This window comes from Cynocephalus volans, chromosome 6 (genome assembly GCF_027409185.1).
Source record: "Cynocephalus volans isolate mCynVol1 chromosome 6, mCynVol1.pri, whole genome shotgun sequence".
Taxonomy (NCBI): Eukaryota; Metazoa; Chordata; class Mammalia; order Dermoptera; family Cynocephalidae; genus Cynocephalus; species Cynocephalus volans.
This window is the reverse complement of record NC_084465.1, coordinates 37,467,867-37,479,983: the sequence shown is the minus strand read 5'-3', so window position 1 is coordinate 37,479,983 and position 12,117 is coordinate 37,467,867.

Here is a 12,117-nt window from a genome sequence, read left to right as displayed (position 1 = left end):
ATTCTGCTCCCGGTCCCCCAAAACTCAGGTCCCTCTCACATAGAAAATACATCCCAACAGTCCCCAAAGTCTTAGCTTGGTCCAGCACCAACTGAAAAGTCCAAGTCCAAAGTCTCATCTTGTTATAAGGCTGCTGTATGAAAAAGGAACCAGAATACCCAATTGAGAATTTAAAAGGAGGTTTTATTGGCTGGCCGGCGACTGTTCCTCCAAGAAAGTCTTGGAAGGAAGCAGCCCTGTATTGAAGTTTAGAGGGATTTTTAAAAGGTACATTTTTACATTAGTCACACAGTCAAAGTTATCAAATAGTCACACACTTATAGTTATCATATAGTTACACACGTACATATATACCCTCCTGGCATGAGGAGAGGGGCTGGGGAGGCCTAGTGCAAGCTGATAACAGAAGCTGAAAGAAGCCAGTTAATCACTTAGGGATGGCAAAAACTTTCACTATAGCTTTTTGTAGCAGTGAGATTTAGGTTCTTTCTTTTTCTCATTTGCATTTTTTTTTTCCTACCATGGGTTTTGCTCTTTCTTGTGTATTTGTGGTAGTGATTAGTGTTTTTTGGATTCCAGATGCAGGACTTCCTTGTTGGATTTCTTGTAGGGCTGGCTGTGTGTGTTGCAGTGAATTCCTGCAACTTTTGTTTCTCTGGAAAATAAACTATTTTTTCCTCATTTCTGAAGGATAGCCTTGCTGGGTATAGTATTCTTGGCTTGCAATTTTTTCTTTTAATATTTTGAATTTATCCTCCTATTTTCTTCTGGCCTGTAGAGTTTCTGTTGAGAAGTCTGCTGTTAGTCTGATAAAGACTCCCTTATAGGTGACTTAACTCTTTTCTCTTCTTCTTTTAAGACTCTCTGTTTTTGAGCTTTGCCAGTTTGACTATAATGTGTCTTGGAGAGAATATTTTTGGGTTGAATCTGTTTGGTGATCTTAGAGACTCCTGGATCTGAAGGTCTGTTCTCTCCCTACACCTGGGAAGTTTTTTGTTATTACTTTGGTGAATAGGTTTTTCATGCCTTTTCCTTTCTCCTCCCCTTCTGGAACACCCATGATTCCAACGTTTGTGCACTTGAGGTTGTCTACTAGCTCTCTTAGACTTTCTTAATTTTTTAATAACATTATTAGTTTTTGTCTGCCTGGATTATTTTTAAAAGACTACCTTCAAGATTAGAAATTCTTTCATCTGCTTGTTCTAGCCTGCTGCTTAAGCTATTGGTGGTCTTTTTTTATTTCATTGAGTTAATCTTTCAGTTGCATGAGTTCTGTTACATTCTTTTTTAAGGTATTAATCTTTGTAAATTTCCTCCTTCATATCCCAGATTTTTTTTCCTGGTTTCATTAAGTTGCCTAACTGAGTCTTCTCATATCTCAGTAAGTTTCCTTAAGATTGTTGCTTGGAATTCCTTTTCAGTCATTTCAAGTGTTTCTTGCTCTATAGGGTCTGGCATTTGAGAATTACTGTATTCCTTTGATGGTGTCATATTTTCTTGGGTTTTCATATTTCTAGTATCTCTGTGATGATGTCTGGTCATCTGGTAGAGTAGTTGTTTCTTCTACTCTGGAATGGGCTTTTGGGAGAGAGGTCATCTCTTTTCTCAGTCTCCACCAGTGACTCTTCTTGTGTCAATGCAGACAAGTGTCTGGTGGGCCACCTGCACAGTGGCTGTAGCTGCTGCTGTGGCACCGAGGTGCTTTTTCAGCAGCTGTGGCTGTGGTGGTGACTATGGTGAGCTAGTCGCATGGAAGTGGTGTTTTTGCCATGCTTTCTTGCCTGCTTTTGGGTGGAGGACACTGCCCTTGCCTCCTTGCCTGGGACCCTGGGCATTCTCTCTTCTCATTTCCAGGAAGAGGGGGCTGTGGCCCTCGATTCTTTGCCTGGGATTCCAGGGGTGCTCGCTAGCCTGCTTCCAGGTGGAAGGGACTCAGGATAATATATTTTAAATCAGACCAATTTCCATGGAGATACTCTAGTATGCCTTTCACAAAATTCTATAAAAGAGTTCTGATGGTGCGCTTAAGGGACTATCATTAAACAATTATATGCTGTGTAGATGTTTTGTTGTTTTTGTTTTTGAACATTTTCTCAGACATAAAAAGGTGTAGTTATTTTGGATCTACAACAAAATGCTTATTTTGCACAGTTCATTCAATTCAATGTGTATAACACTGTAAGACATGGTAATATGTTTGAAAGTATCAAGGAAAACAAAAGAATAAGAAATTATGGGGTTTATTGGAAAAGGGACAAAGGGTATATTTTCAGAGGCTATTAGAAAATGAATAGAGGAACTGATTAGCACAAATGACACTGGAGGAAAAGCCTAAGAAAAGCTTCTCTGTCCTTTTTGTTAGCAGTAGCCATGGATAATGCTCCTTGTTCAGAAAGTTTATGAGCATAAACCTCCAGAAAGTAAATATCATATTCTGAAACATAAGATTTTATGACTTCGCACTAAAAGGGTTGCAATTGTACATGCTATATAGTATTAAATCTTTATTTCCAAACTTAGGTTCAGCTTATGTAGAAAACCTCAACCAGAAAAACAAGAAATAAAAACCTCAACCAAATTTAAAATGACAAAAATAAACATTTTAGTAATATTTTAGGTACTATAGATATTATATATAGGGAATGTGATTCAGCTCAATATAACTGAGTGGATGAGCTATTTAAGCATCTTAATCTTGAAGCTTTGTTGCATTAGTTTCAAATATATCTTAGGGAATAATGGATATTTGTTGGCTGCTTCCTCAGCCATTTTCTCTCTTTTTCCAACCAAAAGGAATTTCCCAATTTTCCTTAGGAGAACTTAACCATTCTCAATTTTTAAGCAGCTATGTGATTCGAAATGACAGACACCATCCCCAGATTATGTCCAGCACAGCATCTTGTACCTGACCACTGTGATTTGTCCAGGGCTAGGCAGGTATTGCATTTTGGCCAATGAAATATGAGAGATTTGCTAAGGATTTCTATGAATAAAGTTTCCCTGCTTTTCTGTGGGAGCTCCAGAAACTTTCTCTGGACAATGTGAGAAGAATGTGAGGTATGTTAATGCTTCCATGAGGAGATGTAGCATGAAAATGAGACCAGCACCTGAGAACAGGGCTGCAAGAATCAAAATGGGAGTTAGTGCCCAGAAGGCATCATGAACCTATCAATCAAGTCTCCCTTATAGCTTAAAATTAGAACAACAGTCTATGGACAATTCAGTTATATGAACTTACATATACCCTTATTTTTTCTTTCTTAATCCACTTTGGTTCTGGATTCCTATTACTTGCAACCAAAAGCCTCCCAACCTATGTAGATAGGTAATTTGAAGCACTGGAGGAAGTATTATGTTCAGTAGGTCTGAGTTCTGGTTTTCTGTGGTTCTATCATTGAGTATTTGTGTGATCTTGATCAAGTACTTCAACCAAATGCTTTAATCATTTTATACTTGTCTACCATGAGAGCACTAATTCTTGATAATTTCTAAAACATAGCACAGACTGGCTATATGTCTATCAATTGCACTCCTCTTTCTGGGCATACAGGTTGACTATATTTCCTGTCCTCTCATGCCATTAGGCTGGGGAATTGTGACTCAATTCTGGAATGTAGACCAAAGTGATGAAAACCACATCAAAGGCTAGCCTTAAAAAATGCTTCATATGACTCCAAAGTCCTTTCTTTGCTTTCCTCAGTGACTATGGAGGCTAATGGTTGAGAATGACAGAACCCTGAGTCCCCGAGTCTTTATTAGGGTTCCAAATCCTCTTCTTCCAGTTTGCAATTGAATTTTCAAAAAAATATCTATAAAACATTCTAAAAAACTTTCCAACATGTTTTTGTTCTTCCATTAAAACTTTTCCTGAATTGATAAAATGTTTGGAATTGCAATGATTAAAATGCCTCAATTTAGGGTTACATTACTAATAATTTAAATGGATATTATGCATGTTTAACTACCTCTACCTTAATTTAAACTTAGTTTTAAGAAATGAAAAAAAAAAAAATTGTAGTGTACAGCTAACTGCTATTAAAAAAACAAAAACAATTTTCAAATTTCTGTTGTTATACAACATTTAGTTTATTTCTTATTCACCTGGAGTTTGACATGGGTTGAGCAGATCCCCTAGGAGTTTGAATGGATGTGGAAGACTAGGGTGCAATGTTTCAGGGTGAAGTACTCAAGGCATCCTGTGCATGGGCTTGAACTTGCTCCTTATCAGTTGAGAAGCCACAGGAGAGCCTTGAGAGGAGGATATGGCATGATTAAGGGGACAGGCCAAGTGGCAAAATGATTCAGAAATATCAAGTATCTTTTATAAATCAATGTTAAGCAACTTATACCACTATCTCAGGCAGGAGAAGACATTCAATTTGTAACTAATTCCTAAAGCTGAAAATTTTAGGTCAGTCTTCTAAGTTGGATTTATTTTGTTTCTCTCAACCAGTCCCAAACTCCACCTATCTCTCCCACCTCTTTGATACAACTAGTGCTAAAGCTGGATCCTTCCACTTCTCATTTCCATCCAAGATCCTGCCCCCATTGAAACTTCAGCTAATTGTGCTTAAACCTATTCCTGTGTCTGCCAGCCCAAACTCACAAGTAGAACAACTTCAGCTAGTTATATTTATTTTAGAAAAGATGTCACTACATTACAAATCTCTCAAGAGCAGAAGTGGTGTCTTAATTAGCTTTAGATAAGCAATGATCATCACAGTATCTTGCACTCCAGTTTCATCAATGTTTGTAGAACTGATAATGATCAGGAAATAAGGTTATCTGTCTAGTAGTGTTCTCCTGATATCCAGTTACCCTGGCAACTGAGAAGGGCAAGAGAAACTATACACAAAGGAATGAAAAAGCTTAGCTATGCCAAGAGAGATACTGTTCCCAGCAGAATCCATGTGGTAATAAACACCACCGCATAGTTTTCTTTCTGCTTTCCTATGGTGGTTAACGATATGTAACAGATGCACGTATATATAACATCTATTATTTTCTACACAGAGCAGTAAATTTCTTAAGAAAATTGTCTTGTTCATTTCTGATACTTTGTATCAAATTATACATATATATTACTAGCAAACTTCCATTAAAAATTTTTGACTGAGTGAGCAGAACAGGTTTAATCTCAGGTTAATTTATACAGACAGGTTCTTTGTGTATGTCAACACATGTGTATGTGTATGCATGTGTTTCTTTGGGGAGGTGTGCAGGGGGAAGACAGATTTAAGGTAAAGTTGTGTCAACTGCTGGAATTCAGGCCAAACTGGAACTTTTTATGTGTTTACAACCATGTATTTGCATACATTTATTTGCATAAAGTAGAAAAAGACTATAAAGAGGAACTCTTTTTTCTATCCACCTCCATGGTATTGTGTCTGAACTTGTGGGGGAAGACGGGACAGCTACAGATAGAAAAAAGAAAAGGCTGTTTTCACAGAGATTCTCAGAAACAAGAGGAGGAAACACATTTTAAAAATCTTTTACCAAATCAAAATTATCTTCTGTCTTCTAACACTTTCCCTCTCTAGAAATCCCCAAACTTAAATGACTAGAAACTTGAATCACGCCATGATGTAGGCACTGTCAGTGCTCCACCCAGACCTCCTAAGATTACTTTCATGGTTTCTGTCCACCTCTCTACTAGTTCCACATGATTTTGCTTCCAGAGGCCAGGACTTGCTACTTATTTCTGGAATATTTCCTACCCTTGGGCTGCTTAGACTCTGCCCTCACTCATAGTGAGCTGGAAGTGCCTGTGAGTTTGCTTCCACAGCCCCAGACAGCCCATCCTAAGGACTAGTAAGATGGAGGTTAAAAAAGCCTAGCTCTCTTGCCCTGGATGAGGACAAAAATGTGAGGTGTCAACTCACACACCAGCATTCCCAGGCAGAATCAGACTGACGCCACCCTCCCTGACACTCAGCCTGCAAATGCACCTTTGCTTGGTTTCCTCCCCTTCCTGCTTCCCTCACCTCTTACTAATGTCCCTTGGGAAAACTTCCTTAATAAATCACTGACACGTAAATCCTTGCTGCAGGGTGTGCTTCTGGAGACTCTAAACAGAAAATTCTATAAAGAGGTCAAAGGACTCAAAGGGGAAATATAATAGGGACAGTTTCACACAAATATGAGGTAAGCATCACCATCTCAACTTGATTTGAGAAAGACTGGGGAAACCTTTTGCTTAACTATTTGACTGGCACTAGTATCCAAAATGCCAACATGAGTGACTTATTCTGTAAGCTCCAGGCCCTTGTAAATTCACTATTCCACGCCCAGTTGGATAGACTCATGGGTAGGACAAACCTCCATCTCCATGACCAAAATCACCAAACTATGAGTTTGGCTCAGATTTCTTGAAAGCCACAACTAGATCACTGTGGTGCTGGGGAGAAAGGTGATCTCAGATGTGTCAAATGTTTGCCTGAAGAGCCCAGTGTATTTGGTGACATGCAGGTATATTGGCAGTGACTCTCCATGGCCAGACTTATAACATTTTCCTCCTCTAGAAATCCCCAAACTTAAATGACTAGAAACTTGAGTCACCCCCTGGTACAGGCACTTTCAGTGCTCCACCCAGACCTCCTAAGACCCAGTTAGTGTGAGTACAGGTGAGGATGGACACTCAGACTCACCTAATGGTACTTTCACTGTGGCTTGCTTTTGGACCAGTAAGCCAGCAATCCAAGGATGCACATGAGATTAAGAATACAAATTAGTGGCTGTGACAACCAGGAGATACACTCAGAGTTTAGGGATCTGACCCTCCCAGAGGAAGGAATCAGCAGGTCAGAGCAGCTCTGAATTGTGGACTTACTCTCTGCCCTTTATACCATTTCAGGCTTGATGAGAGACACTTCACAAACAAGATTCTACCATAACACCATGAACTGTTTGCTGTGACATACAGTAAGAAAACTAAGTTATATCAGTGTTCATTTCGTGCTACATCATTGGGCAAAACTGAAGTTCAGTGCAGAAGACTGACTATGGTCTACCACAGACAAGAATTTTGTTTTTGAGTAAGCAGTCCACTTTAGGCCAACTTTGGTAGTAGCAGTGATTCTCTACCTAGGGATATTTAAGAGGCCTGTGCAGATCTGTGGAGAAGGACAAAAGCTCCACCTTGTCCTTTGCTTCATGTAAAAGATGCTCAGGTGAGATCAAATGATGACAAGGACAAGGGGTAGGCTACTGCTCCTCATACTCAAGTAAGATACAGACCCATCTTAAAGAAAGAAGTATTCGTGATCTCTATCTTAGTTTGGGTTCTCCTAAGAGTAGACCCTGAAGCAAGAATTTAAGTGAAAGTAGTTTATATAGGGAAAACGAGAAAGGGAGTGGAGATGTATTACAAGGAAATAAGACATGTACTATTAAGCCAGCTACTATGTTGTATGACTGGAGATATATCACCTGAATTATCCCACCTGGTTGATTAAGGGGCTAAGGTATTTATAAACTCAGTCATGACTGAAGACTGCTCCTTGGGGGTGACACATCTGAGATCATCTTCCTCCCAAACGCCACAGTGATCTAGTTGTGGCTTTCAAGAAATCTGAGCCAAACTCATAGTTTGGTGATTTTGGTCATGGAGATGAAGGTTTGAGCTACCCATGCCTCTTTCCTGGAGTAACTGGGCACGGAGTGGTCAAGTTACAAGGGCCTAGAGCTCCCCAGAATTTCCAGCCTGCCATGGACAGGACATGGACAGGGTTCCAGAAAAAAACCTTTGAACTCAGTTGTGCACATATTAACAACTGAAAGTACATTGGAACACACAAATCATTTTGAAAGAACTGGGAAATGGAAATGGATTTTATTATGTACCTATTTACCTAAAAATTGAGCTAAAAGGGACATAAAAATCACCCAGTTAATGAGTGGTTAGGGCCTTGCATTTGTAGCAGGCCCAGAAAGAATGTGCAGTGATTTTCAGGGCTCATAGTGGATCGACTCTCCAACATTTCCCACAGGATTCATGGTAACATTTATTTAAATAAAAAAAATACAGTTGGCTGGTGGGTTTGATAATAAGTATGGGCTCTGGGATAATTTTATGAGTTAAATCTGCAGCTAAAAGGTTTAAATAAAAGTATATTTAAGCCACATAAACAAAATTGTATGTTCCAGAAATTACATTTTGCAATTAATAAACTTATGATAAAAAAATTTAGAATTTTACTAAGTATGCTTGTAAAGGAGTTTTAGTTAAATTTTTTTAGCTTAAAAAAATTTAGAAGCTATGTTATCAAAAATATTTGCAGATCGTTGTAGCTCACTGCTAACCCTTACACATCCAAATCTCATACTGAGGAAGGCAAATCAATGCACACTATACTCCAGAATATTTCTGTTAAAACCAAACCCCATTACAGTCAGAATTCTTGGTGGCCAGCAACATAAACCAACTTGAGCTGATTTAAGCAGGAAAGGAATTTATTAAAGTAAACTGAGTAGTTCAAAATTGTGAGACAGGCTGGAGAATAAGATTCAGGTAGCCAGATGGTATGTCCTAAACACACAGCAAAGCTGAGTCAGCCAGGACCCTGTAGACACCACTGCAAAACAATGCAGACTGAGGCCTGTGCCCCAATACAGCTGGCACCACCTACTGCACTCCGGATGCCACCACTAATATCAATGGCATGCCCCTTCATGAACTTGCTCTTGCTACAACTAGTGTGACCATCAGAGTAGGTTCTCTGTATATACTGCTGTTTTGAAGCACTGGCCCCAAATTCAAAGTCTGGGGTGGTTATAAGCAAAGCCTAGTCCTCTCTAGCTTTAAGAAACACTAGGGAAAAAAAGTTCCTGCTATATTGAGCTCTATGCACTACCAAAACTCATAAAGTTTGACATTTTCAAGAAATAAAGAGAGTTCTGATATTGAGCAGCCAAAAAACAATGATTAATGTCTCTTACAAATAGCTGTCTTTAATTTGAACTATTTTTTGTTAAAAAACAAAACAAAAAATTCTCTGAGAATTTGTTTGAAACCACCGCATTGTTAGATACCTCTGTGATTTTTAATTTAGTTTCTGGTGCGTATGTTAAAATGGAGATCATTATCTTACATCATACTACGTGCATGAAAAACCCCATTCTGTATTACCACATTGGATAATGACATAGAAATGTCCCCGCATGTTCTTGATTGAAATTTCGACAATAGGAAGAAAGGGAGAGAGGGAGGGAAACAACATATACATTCTTCTGAAGTTTAACCTGAGGTTTTGTTTTGGTTTTTTGTTTGTTTAGTTATACTTGGTGCAAGATGTTAATTTCAGAAGAATAGTGGGGTTGTATCCTTTTTTTTTTTGTCTTTTTCGTGACCGGCACTCAGCCAGTGAGTGCACCGGCCATTCCTATATAGGATCCGAACCCGCGGCGGGAGCGTCGCCGCGCTCCCAGCGCCGCAGCGCCGCACTCTCCCGAGTGCGCCACGGGCTCGGCCCGTGGGATCGTATCTTACACCTGGTCAAAGATGGGCGTTATAATAATATGTGATGGTCAGGATGATGAATTCGGTAGTACAGATATAAAAACTTTAGAAATCTCATTTGTTAACATTAGAGAACAGGGTTCTGCAAACTTTCTGTTAATATAATGCTTATACTTCACTCTCACCACCCCATTTATCTTTCTGTAGCTTCTTACATTGTCCATTCCTCATAGCCTAACCTCAATATTTTTCTCCAAAGATATTAATAAATTTCTGATGGTGATGATCTCCTGCCCTTGTTTCCAACAGTCATGTATCTACCCTTCCATAAACTGTCATTCTTTAAGCTAACTTCAACTTTTACTATAGCATTTCTTGTTAGAAATTTTACATGTTTTTTTTTTAATGAGCTAATATTTTCATTTGGATTGTTATTGTCTCTGTTAATGCTACAGTTCTGTGGTTGTCAACCTTTAGTGCATACTAGTCACCCAGGGACATTTTTAGAATCTTGATGCCCAGCCTCTCACACCATATCATTTAATTCAGAATGTCTGAGTGTTGGAGCCAGGCATCAGTAATTTTTAAAGATCCCCCGGTGATATCAAAGAGAAGCAAAGTTCGGGAACTACTGCTCAGCTGTTCAGGTGTCCAGGTTTTGAGTGATTTTTACCAGACCTATTTTTTCCTTAAGTTCTGTTATTTGAAGTGAGTCTTTTTTAATGTGAAGATTTTAACGACTGTGCATAACATATTGTAGTGAGAATGCCTACATTATCATGTTTGGTTTCTGCTATTGTCTAAATGTTAGTGTCTCTCAAAATTCCTATGTTGGAACCTAACACCCAATTTGATAGTATTAAGAGGTGGAGTCTTTTGGAAAGTGATTAAGTCATGAGGGTTAGTGCCCTAATAAAAAAGGTTGAAGGGAGCTGCCTTGTCCCTTTCCACTTTGCAGGGATGCAGCAAGAAGGCAAAATCTATGAACAGGCCCTCACCAGACACCCAATCTGCTGGTGTCTCGATCTTGGACTTCCCTGCCCCCAGAAGTGTAAGAAATAAATTTCTGTTGTTTATAAGTTATCCAATCTAAAGTATTTTATTATAGCAGCCTGAACTGACTAAAACAGTTTCCAAAATAAAAATGTAAGAAATTTTTATTAATATATATTATCCTTTATAAACCAAAACAGTGGGTCTCTAGAGATACACTGCTTCTCTAGACCCTTCAGGTAAAGCATATGCCAGTGTAAGTATAATCAGTATGTTCTGTGGCTTCACTTCTGGTTAGTGAACAACACAAGTTATGTTAACATAGTTCCATAGATTGGCCCCGTCTACTTTAACAAGCAGTCCTGCCTTTTCCTGGGTCTCCCTACTCTCCCTGTCCTGTCCTTCTAATTCACCAACCCAGGATTTGCTGTCTGTCCATTGCCTTTCTTAACCTTTGTCTTTAAATCATATTTTTTTCCTGCCTTTCATTCTTACTGCTACAATTCTGCTACAAATCAGAAACTCAGACTTGGACTCTTGTTAGCTTTCTCATCTTCATTTCCTTTCTCCACTAAATATTAACATCATGTTAATTTCCCTAAAGCATATTTGTACTTTTTCTCAAGCCCCAATTTAAGTTTTACCATTTTTGTAAAACCTTCTAAGATTCTAACATATACCTGTTTTCCCCTTTCTTAAGCACTTAATATGTGTACCGCTCAATTTGCCCAATCTGAAAAAAACTCAATGAATAAAATATTGCATTGTAATAAACTTTGGGAAAGAAAAAGGTTACCTATGGTGTACTCTATGTCCTTGAATAACAACATTTGAGTGCTTGTCATATGCCAGGCTTTACAAGATTTCGTTTAATTCTCCAGCAATCTGATGAAATAAGTAATATAACTTTCTCCATTTTACAGACGGGGAAACTGAGGCACAGGTTAAGTAATTTGCTCAAAGTCACACAAAATCTGAATCCAGTGAGTTACTGAATCAAGTTTTCTTAATCATGATCCTACACTGCTTCTCAATTAACAAGTCAGTTATATTTGATTTTTTCCATCCCTTAAGAAATGAAGTTAAAAATACTTGTCTTTATTACCTTAAATGGAAAAATATAGTATACGAAAAGCACTTTGTAATGTATTTAAGTGAACTATGATTTCCATATCATTTACCTCTATTTATCATTTGGGATTTCTTTTTTCTCCATGCACTAGTTATTTCATGTTTATAGATAAAGCTCTTAACTATTCAAAAATTCCTTATAAGTAGAGACCATGATTTATACTCAAATGTCCCTGTCTGTCTAGGAGAATGCTAGATAGATCTATTCAATATATATTGCTGATTGGTTGACACGTTTGCAAGTTGCAGAAATATAAATCAGTCAAAAATAAAAGTAAAAGTTCCCATATTAGGCTAAAATAAAATTCTAATTTTCAAATCACTATTGTGGTGGTTTTCCATGAACTATTCATGAGGAAGTGCAAATTCAGTTTCCTCAGATACTAGTAGGAGTCTGATCCTTCAGGTTACTGTCTTCTGCTCAAGTAGACTTTGACAGAACTAACAATAAAATCAGAGTTTTTCAAGCATACTTTGGTTGATGCTGTATCAGTGATAGAGTATCACTTAAATGAGCTGTGCTTTGAGATATTTTG